Raw genomic sequence first — 9285 nt, 5'->3', positions numbered from 1 at the left:
CAGAACAATTAACTACAGACATCTATTCCCAAAAGAAAGAACTATATATCCTGAAATTACGTGGCCAGCAACTGCTCCCATCAGCTCTCTAGAAACCTGTGAGATCTTACCCACTCCACCTGAGTGAGTCACAAAGCAAAGGGGAAAGAACAATGAGCGGTGTGTTCTCCTAGTGAAGGTTTCGCTCTTTCCTCTTGTTAATAAAGGGTTTTTTTATATAACTGCATTGAGGCAAACACTCCAGGGGGTGCGGTTATCAACAGGTAATCTCACTTTAGGGAAATCAGAGCCAGTTGGCGTGGTGTTAAAATGCCATAATCCCCGGGGCGGCCCAGAACATCTTGAAATAACTCAATGCACACCTGATGTCAAGTCTCATTGCTTCATCCGCCCAATAATGCCACTCAGGTAATCCCATTCACTGGACATGATCCCTGGGACTCATTTTCATCTTGAATTCCAGAGGCTATGCCGGAAAGCTGACCAAGTGGAGATTCATTTTTCAGGTACAGTTTCTCACTGGTTATGCTAAAAGGGTGTTTCTGTAGCTCTTAAAAGAAGAGCTGGCATTCCTACCTTCTGCCCTTTCACTCAGGAGTTCTACTAACTTTAGTTATGTCCTCCTGAGTGCCATCTAAGTGTGTGCAAATGAGTTTTATTTGGTTTGTTATTGTTTCGTATTTTTGATTAACCATCTTTATGTAGTATACAAGTTGGCTTCTTTGTCACATTCAGTTTTCGTTTCTCTTTGATTCAGCGGGAAGCCCATTCCCGCCTGTACTCATCTACATTTTAGACAGGAGAGATCTTCCTGCTAAGCAAGAAGAGTCAGTGTGATTAAGAGTGGTTAGGAGTGGTGGACTCTAATCCGGAGAACCAGGTTTGATTCCCCACTCCTCACATAAGTGGCAGACTCTCATTTGGTGAACCAGATTTGTTTCCCCACTCCTACATTCCTGCTGGGTGGCCTTGTACTAGTCACAGTTCTCTCTGAACTCTCTCAGCCCCACCAACCTCACAAGATGTCTACTGTGGGGAGAGAGAGGGAAGGAGTTTATTAGCTGCTTTGAGACTCCTTACGGGAGAGAAAAGCAGGGTATAAATCCAAACTCTTCTTCTTCTAACTCTCAGAACAGACATTGGGAGGTGTGCTAATGCTAGTGTGTGAGTGTCCTTTTCCTCTCTATAGGATGCTCTGGTATTCTTAGAAACACAGCAGATCCTTATGTAGTTTGGAAAGCGATTGTAACTCAGGGACACCAGGCCTCACCTCAAGGCTGGCAACCTTCACCACTGGTCTGAACCAGCAGTGTTCTTCTTACACTACATGATGTACGTGTTTAAGGAGGAGCAGCAGTGGCGTAGGAGGTTAAGAGCTCGTGTATCTAATCTGGAGGGACCAGGTTTGATTCCCAGCTCTGCTGCCTGAGCTGTGGAGGCTGATCTGGGGAATTCAAATTAGCCTGGGCACTCCCACACACGCCAGCTGGGTGACCTTGGGCTAGTCACAGCTTCTCGGAGCTCTCTCAGCCCCACCTACCTCACAGGGTGTTTGTTGTGAGGGGGGAAGGGCAAGGAGATTGTAAGCCCCTTTGAGTCTCCTGCAGGAGAGAAAGGGGGGATATAAATCCAAACTCCTCTTCTTCTTCTTCTTCTTCTTCTTCTTCTTCTTCTTCTTCTTCTTCTTCTTCTTCTTCTTCTTCTTCTTCTTCTTCTTCTTCTTCTTCAAAATCTCCTTTTCAATATGCCTTCTCTCAATTGCTTTCAGTTTTCCGGAAAAGAAGGGGTTCTCTCTTTCCCCCTGGTCTATAGTAATTCAGGACGCCTAGAATGAAGGGCAAGCAGACACACAAAGAGAATTCAAAACTTCAGACTTGGTCGGTCTGTTCAGAGGACTTTATCTAAAGAAAAAGATGATGAGAGCAGATCTGGTAGGCCATTTCTCGGATATTTCATATGACCAAAAAAAATCACAAAAGTGAATTTTCAGATTATATATTAATAGTACATATACAGATGCAGCCACCCCCTCCTGCAAATTCATATCTAGGACATGCTGTGTCGGAGTTCACATGCCTAGAAAGCAAAATAAACTTTAAACCAATTCAAACATCCTCCCGTATGTTTAGCTAGTTGAGAACACAACTTGGTCAAAACTATACTTAAAAAGCGTAGTACTTGAGTTCAAATGCTCCACAATACTTCCCGCTGAACCACGTCTTTACGCATAAGGAGAAGGCTACACTGAGAAAGCACTGAGCCAGTTGAAAGACTAGTCTCGGAGGAATCCTATTTCATGTCGTCTCGCCCCCCCCAATATGCCTTCTCTCCACGTGTGATCTAAGAAACAAGAATAATTTCTCACAGAACAACATCCTCAGAGAAAGCAAACTTCAATTCCACTAACACAAACTCTTGCCTCAGCACCTGTGTACCTTTCCTGACAGGCAAATCAGGCTTTCAGCCAGTTAAGTCAGGAGATCACAGACTCTTGTACTAAGTTCAACAGGATGTGCCACGTAGCCGTGAGGACAGAAATGGGACATTTCCAATGTGTACAGTATAATTCTGCCATTTACTGTAGTATTGGCTTGGATCCAACCAGTTTTTTTCCCCATTCTGTTTCACCTCATTCTCCTCCCTATTACAGCCCATGATCCACATGGCTGTTGTCTATGTCGGTCCCACTCCCATAAGAACATAAGAACTAGCCTGCTGGATCAGACCAGAGTCCATCTAGTCCAGCACTCTGCTACTCGCAGTGGCCCACCAAGTGCCTTTGGGAGCTCACGTGCAGGATGTGAAAGCAATGGCCTTCTGCTGCTGCTGCTCCTGAGCACCTGGTCTGCTAAGGCATTTGCAATCAGAGACCAAGGAGGATCAAGATTGGTAGCCATAGATCGACTTCCCCTCCATAAATCTGTCCAAGCCCTTTTTAAAGCTATCCAGGTTAGTAGCCACTCCCCGCCCAGCGTAGTCTTTTCTGTGGTCAAAGGGGATGCTCTCCTCTTTTTCTTCCCAGTGGAAAAACTTGTTGGACTCAACCCAATGTTCACATCCAGTTGTTAATATACTGTTCTTTGGCAAATCTCTTTTATTCCTTTGTGGCCATCAACCAAGAAAGCAAACGGGTGAGGGGAAATGAATTCCCCCTCTTTGGGGGCTTATTTCCCTGCAGTACCCATGTTTAAACACTTCCCTTTCATCATTAATTATTTTCCAATATTTATATCCCAGTGGGGGGGGGGTCTCAAATGTCTCACATCATCGTTCTTCTCTCTCCATTTTATCCTCACACCAGCCATGTTTGAGAGAGTGTGAGGGGGTCCAAGGTCAGCCAAGGAGCTTCAATGGCAGAAGGGAGATTGGAAAGTAGTTCTTCCAAATCCTGGTCCAGCACTCCAACAGCAACACTGGGCTGGGTCTTGTCTGGATTAATCAAGGGCCGATTTTTGCAGGCAGGACAATGAAGTAGTAGGCTGTGTTGTGCAGCTTCAGACTGCTGGGGGAGGATTACATTTTTTAATGCTCTCCTGAAGTTGAGGAGAAGGAGAACAATCAAATGAAGAAGAAAATGAAGAAGAAAATGAAGAAGGCGATGACAAAACAGGGGTATAAATTGTATCACCTTGCTGTGCTAGTTTTCTGTGTTTAATATGAAACAGTATTCAAAACTGACCAGAAACTGTTTAGGGTAGTGCAGTGGTTATGGTTCAGACTAGAATCTAGGAGACCTTGGTTCGAATCCCCCTTCTGCCATGGAAGCATGCTTGTTGACCTTGGGCCAATCGCATCCTCTCGGCCTAACCTCCCAGGACCCCATTGGAGAGAAGGCAGGTGATACAAGTAAGTAAGTAAATAAATAAAATTAGACTCTAACACTTGCCTACTAGCTCCATGTCTCAAAGAATCAGAGCCCTGCTGGGAGAAAAAAAATGCCCAGAGAGCAGGGCTGCCTTTGTACTGTTTGCCTGTGTGTCTTTTCTCACCTTAAATAGGCCCCTCTCGTGTCTTGCTTTCTATAGGACAGCAAATGTGCTTGTGTAGGTCAAGAATAGACAGGATTGTTGGTTTGTCTGGAAAGGTCCCAGTGTCCCATTCGATGGCCTGTATTCACTGGATCAGGGCTAGATTGGACATTTTTTAATACAAACCTGGAGTGAGTTTCTATATTTCCCTGTCTGTGATATTTATTTCATTCAAACCCTGCCTTTCTGCCCAACGTGTACCCAGAGCATCTTACATGTTATAAGCAACGTGTAAGCAGCTTATAATATTTTTACAAAGTCCACACTGGTTGGCACACGTCTTCTGCTCTAAATTTTCTCTGTTCCATTCATTGTTGAAACTCAAAGGACAAAAAAATTCTCCATTTCCATTGCCTGCCCCACAATGACAATGTTCATGTGTAGACTGGCCAAGAAATGTCTTATCATCAGCAAACCAGGAAAAGAGAGAGATACCAAAACATCTGGAACATGGACAAAAAGGAAAAGGATGGGAAAGAAAGAAAGAAAGAAAGAAAGAAAGAAAGAAAGAAAGAAAGAAAGAAAGAAAGAAAGAAAGAAAGAAAGAAAGAAAGAAAGAAAGACAATGTAAAATTGTCATTTTTCAAGTTTTTAAGTTTGAATTAAAAAACAGTGCAAGACAGGTGTCATAAATGTTTAACAATCGGTGAGTTTAGATGGCAGTAACTTTTCTTACAGTGTACGAAAACACTCAGTATCTACCAGGCACTGCTTTGTCAAAGCATTTGAGAAAAACTAGTTCTCCAAATTTACACATAATTTCTTCTTTATGCTAATGTTGTATTTAGTAAAACAGAATTCTGACATGACAGCTGACCTTCTGCTTTCTCAACACCAGGAGGAGCCACTGCTCCATCACAGACATTTTTAAGCCCTCCCCGAAATGCTAACACAAACCATCATGAAAACATTGTTGTACTAGATGGAATTATGAACTATAAGAAACTCAAGCCCAGGTATTCCAAGGACAGTCCCAGAACTAGAGTTCTTTGGGACACTTGCAAATATAAATCTGAACAAGGTTGTGAAAGATGAAATCTTTCCCAGTGAAATCTGAACAAGGTTGCGAAAGATAAGCATAAAATCCTGTCCAGCCATGAGATCAGAGGTTTCGATCAAAAAAAAGCCCCAAACAAAATGATTCTCATCGATTGTCTTTCATGAAACTATCTTGTGGTGAAAGGAAGTGAAGCCATTCGTACACGTCACGTTACTCAGAGTGCTCAGACTTCCTTTCTGAAGCCTGTGACTTTGCCATGCCTGAGTCGATTACCAAGGAGTGATTCTTGTATCCTCTTCAGTCAAATCCAATCTTCAACGTTTGTTTGTAAGAGTAAGCTTCCCTTGACAAGGCCTCCTATTGTTGCATTTGCAAGGCTAAGCTGGTGCTAGGCTTAGCTGGTGCTTAGGTCTAGTAAAACCAGACAAGCAACTTGCCAGTAAATCACCCTTTTCTTCCCACAGTTTGCTAAAGAATGGAAATCCCTGAAAATACCAACAATAAAGGACTGGCTATATAAATTAACAGCGTATATGGTAATGGATAAATTATCATCCGTGATGAATAATAAAAGCATAGGAAGTTGTACTAAAGTATGGAAACCGCTAATTGGGTTTTTGGGAAGCAAGGAGGATTACAAATATTTGACACCGAGTCTATCATTAAACTTGCAATTCTAGTTAGTATAGTAATGATGATACTTATAAAGTCGCTAGAAGGCAAATAAAGGTATCAGAAAACAATTTTGTTAGTGTTTTAAATACTGAATGAAGTGCTAAGGATAAGATTAGTTTTAAGATTTATATTAGAGATACGATTGGAAATACTTACACAAGTAAGTTATGTAATGACATAAGATAGGATAAAGATTTTCATAGAAATGTTATGTTGTGTTGTTTGGATATAAGTGCTTTAGTTAAAGCAGAATTGGAAACAATACTTAAGTTTTTTTTTCCCCTAGCAGGAAGTTGTAGATTTTAATGTAATCCATAATGGAACAAATTACTGGTTATATGGTTATTTGAGTGAATAAGCTGAGTCTATTGTGAATTTCTGAGAGCTTTGTAATTTATGCTGGTTTGTTTTGGTTGTAAATTATATTGTTCTTGATTATTGATTTTTTAAAAAAGCAACTTGCCAGTAAATCACCCTTTTCTTCCCTGCCTTTGCTTCCAGCAGGGCTGTGAAGTCAATTGCCTGAGGGCTGTTTGCTGCTACCCAAGGATTCCCAACCACAAGCACACCCTCAGCAAATCATCCCACAACGAAAAGTCTGCCTTTGTCAAAAGAAGGTGTAATAGTCTCGCACTTCCAGGCAGAGACGGGTATGCCTGGAAGCAGGTTGCAAAGCCAGATTCTCCACTATTCCCAGTCTGAAATATGCCAAGTGGAAACACTGCTCTGTGGCACACTCACAATGGAGAATTAACGCAAGGCCAGAGGTAAAATCCCAAAATATCGGAAGCATAATTCCATAAGCGGCAATTGCTTTGGGCTCTGTTCTCACATGAACATTTTTGGCAGACAGTTCATATGGGTGTCATATGTATATGTACCAAGGTGATCATCTCCAGTCTGGGACATTTATGGAGATTTGGGGGTGGATCCTCGGAGGATGGGGTTTGGGGAGAGGAAAGACCTTGGCAGGGTATAACACCAAAGTTCTCACCTTCCAAAGCAAACATTTTCTCCAGGAGAACCAATCTCTGTAGCCTGGAGATCAGTTGTAATTCTGGGAAATGTCTGGACTCCCAACTGGAGACTTCCATGTCTAACTCGTAACTTTACATGCCAGTATATGTTTCTCTGGGACACCTTCGCCCAGTCAGTCATTCTGTAAAAACAGAATGACATTTTAGAACTGATTTTTCCAGATGCACAGACACAGGCATTCAAATATATTACTGCAATGTATCACACTTCCTGGAATAGTCACAATGTAAAGCAATGCTTCCAAGTATGTTTACAGACTGGCACTTCAGGATGTGAAGATATTCACACGAGGACATTCTCACATTACATGTCTGCTGTAAGGAACACCAGGATTTCTCACAGCAACTAGATCTGGCCTCGGAGCTGATGAAGCCAATACTCCACCCTCCTGGCCTCCTTGCAGACCAGCTCCTGCCCTCCACAGGGCCTGTGGAGGGCAGGAGCCAGCCTGCAGGGAGGCAGGGAGAGGGGTGGAGCTCAATGGCGGGTGGCTCAGGTGCACGCCATTTCGTCATGTGGGGGGCTCCTGGCACCCCATGTGACAAAACAGTGTGTGCACGGGGACAAGGGATACCCCATGTCCCCATTAGCAGTACGCCACTGTGCAAAGCCCATGTGAGAGGGCACACAGAGTTCGTACGATCCATCTGGTTGTTAAGAGGGAAGGACTGCGCATAGCAACAATACAGGTCTATGTGCTGCCCATGTCACAAGTTACATTATATTGTATTATACTTTTATATGATGTAGTGGAAAGTGGGGCCAACTAGGTTGCCCATTTAACCACACTAATCCCCGATTTCGCAAAGGAACTGAAAAGTGGGAGAAAAAACAGCTTCCGCATAATGGCCCTTTAGAAATGTAATACCTCCCCCCCCCCCAAAAAAAACAACTAATACTATTTTGCCTTTTTCTTGTTTTCATGCACACTTGCCCCAAACAGACTTCTGGCTCCACATAGAGGAGTTGCTGTGATGTCACAGAGTGTTAACCAATAGCCAAACTGCAGAACATGAAAACTGCGGCACGAAAAAGCAGATTAACAATAGAGGTGGCAGCATCATTTCACGTAAGATTGTTTTGAATGGACTACTTTAAAACTTCGGGTTTAATGAGAATCCGTTCTGGGCCCTCTCAGGTAAAAGAACAGATGCTCTGAGGGAGGGAGGTGTTGCTCTGGGTCTCACACACGGGCAGGTAGAGGAGACACATCAGCCGTGTCAATTGGTACTGCATTTCAGCATCTGAAATGATCCAATCCATCTTATTCCTTACAATTCACCCAGTGGTGGGATCCAAAAATTTTAGTAACAGGTTCCCATGGTGGTGGGATTCAAACTGTGGCGTAGCGCCAATGGGGCTGGGCTGGGCGGGGCACGACGGGGGCGTGGCCAGGCATTTTGGGGGTGGGGCATTCCTGGGCGGGGCTGTGGCAAGGACGCAGCCGCTGCACCAGTCCTTGGGTGGGAAACGAATGCACGCAGGCGCAGGCTGCCACGCACGCCCGTGCACCTCCTGCTAGACTGCTTCAAGTTCTGCACGCTACTGCTGAGAGGAGGGGCGTAACGAAGGCAAAAATCATGTGGCAAAATCACCAATTAGTAACCCCCTCTCGGCACACACAAATAATTAGCAACCTACTCTCCGGAACCTGTGAGAACCTGCAGGATCCCACCTCTGAATTCACCCCACCAGCCAGTGAAAATGTAACCCCTGGATTCGACATAACTCAAACGGGGCACGTTTGTCCGACAGTTCACTGATTCACTTGAGGGTTCTGTACCTATCGTTCTGTTGGGCATGCGAGGCTATTCAACGTGAAGCTCGTTGACTCTTTTCCTCCACCTTCTCTATAGTCACGCGCTTCCAGGCAGAACACCATTTTGGCTAATAGCCCAGCCGGAGGGCAGGGCAACGGAGACATCACCTGAGGCGACAGCAGCAAAGAAATACTTACCAAGGGAGCTGAAATCTGAGAGGCCATGTTGCCAACTTTCCAAACCCCATTAACTTGTGACCTAGATTTAACTCACCAGTGGGAGTATCCCATTTGTCAAACGACTGCCATCGCTGGCCAGAGAGTTCAACTACACTGCTTTCCCTTTCCAAAATAAAACATCTTAAAACAACTACCATGTTTCCCCGAATATAAGACAGTGTCTTATATTAATTTTTGGTCCCAAAGATGCGCTATGTCTTATTTTCAGGGGATGTCTTATTTTTCTGTGTTCTGTTCATCAGGCCTGCTTCCAAACAAAAACTTTGCTATGTCTTACTTTTGGGGGATGCCTTATATTTCACACTTCAGCAAAACCTCTACTATGTCTTATTTTCTGGGGATGTCTTATATTCGGGGAAACAGGGTATTATTAAATTCTCCTGTTTAAGAACAGTGATGTATGTCTATTCTTGCCGGTAAAGAAAAGAAGAACATTGGCATGGTATGATGAAAAGGAAGTGTAGGAGGAGTCAATGAACATTTAACCCCCAGGATTCTTTTTAGAAGGGGATTGTGGGGAGGGGAGGTACTGTCCCTGAACCTTA

The 9285-nt window shown here is 43.8% G+C and overlaps 1 long non-coding RNA gene across 1 annotated transcript; it reads left to right on the top strand.

The window, feature by feature from the left end:
- The first annotated feature begins 365 nt into the window (after positions 1–365).
- On the top strand, positions 366–8870 carry LOC125439307. Its single transcript, XR_007245520.1, has 4 exons — positions 366–506; positions 6208–6470; positions 7685–7810; positions 8598–8870. It is a non-coding gene; the product is annotated as an uncharacterized LOC125439307 (long non-coding RNA).
- Positions 8871–9285: the final 415 nt, after the last annotated feature.

Source organism: Sphaerodactylus townsendi, linkage group LG09 (assembly GCF_021028975.2).
Source record: "Sphaerodactylus townsendi isolate TG3544 linkage group LG09, MPM_Stown_v2.3, whole genome shotgun sequence".
Taxonomy (NCBI): Eukaryota; Metazoa; Chordata; class Lepidosauria; order Squamata; family Sphaerodactylidae; genus Sphaerodactylus; species Sphaerodactylus townsendi.
This window is presented reverse-complemented; position numbering and strand designations above follow the sequence as displayed.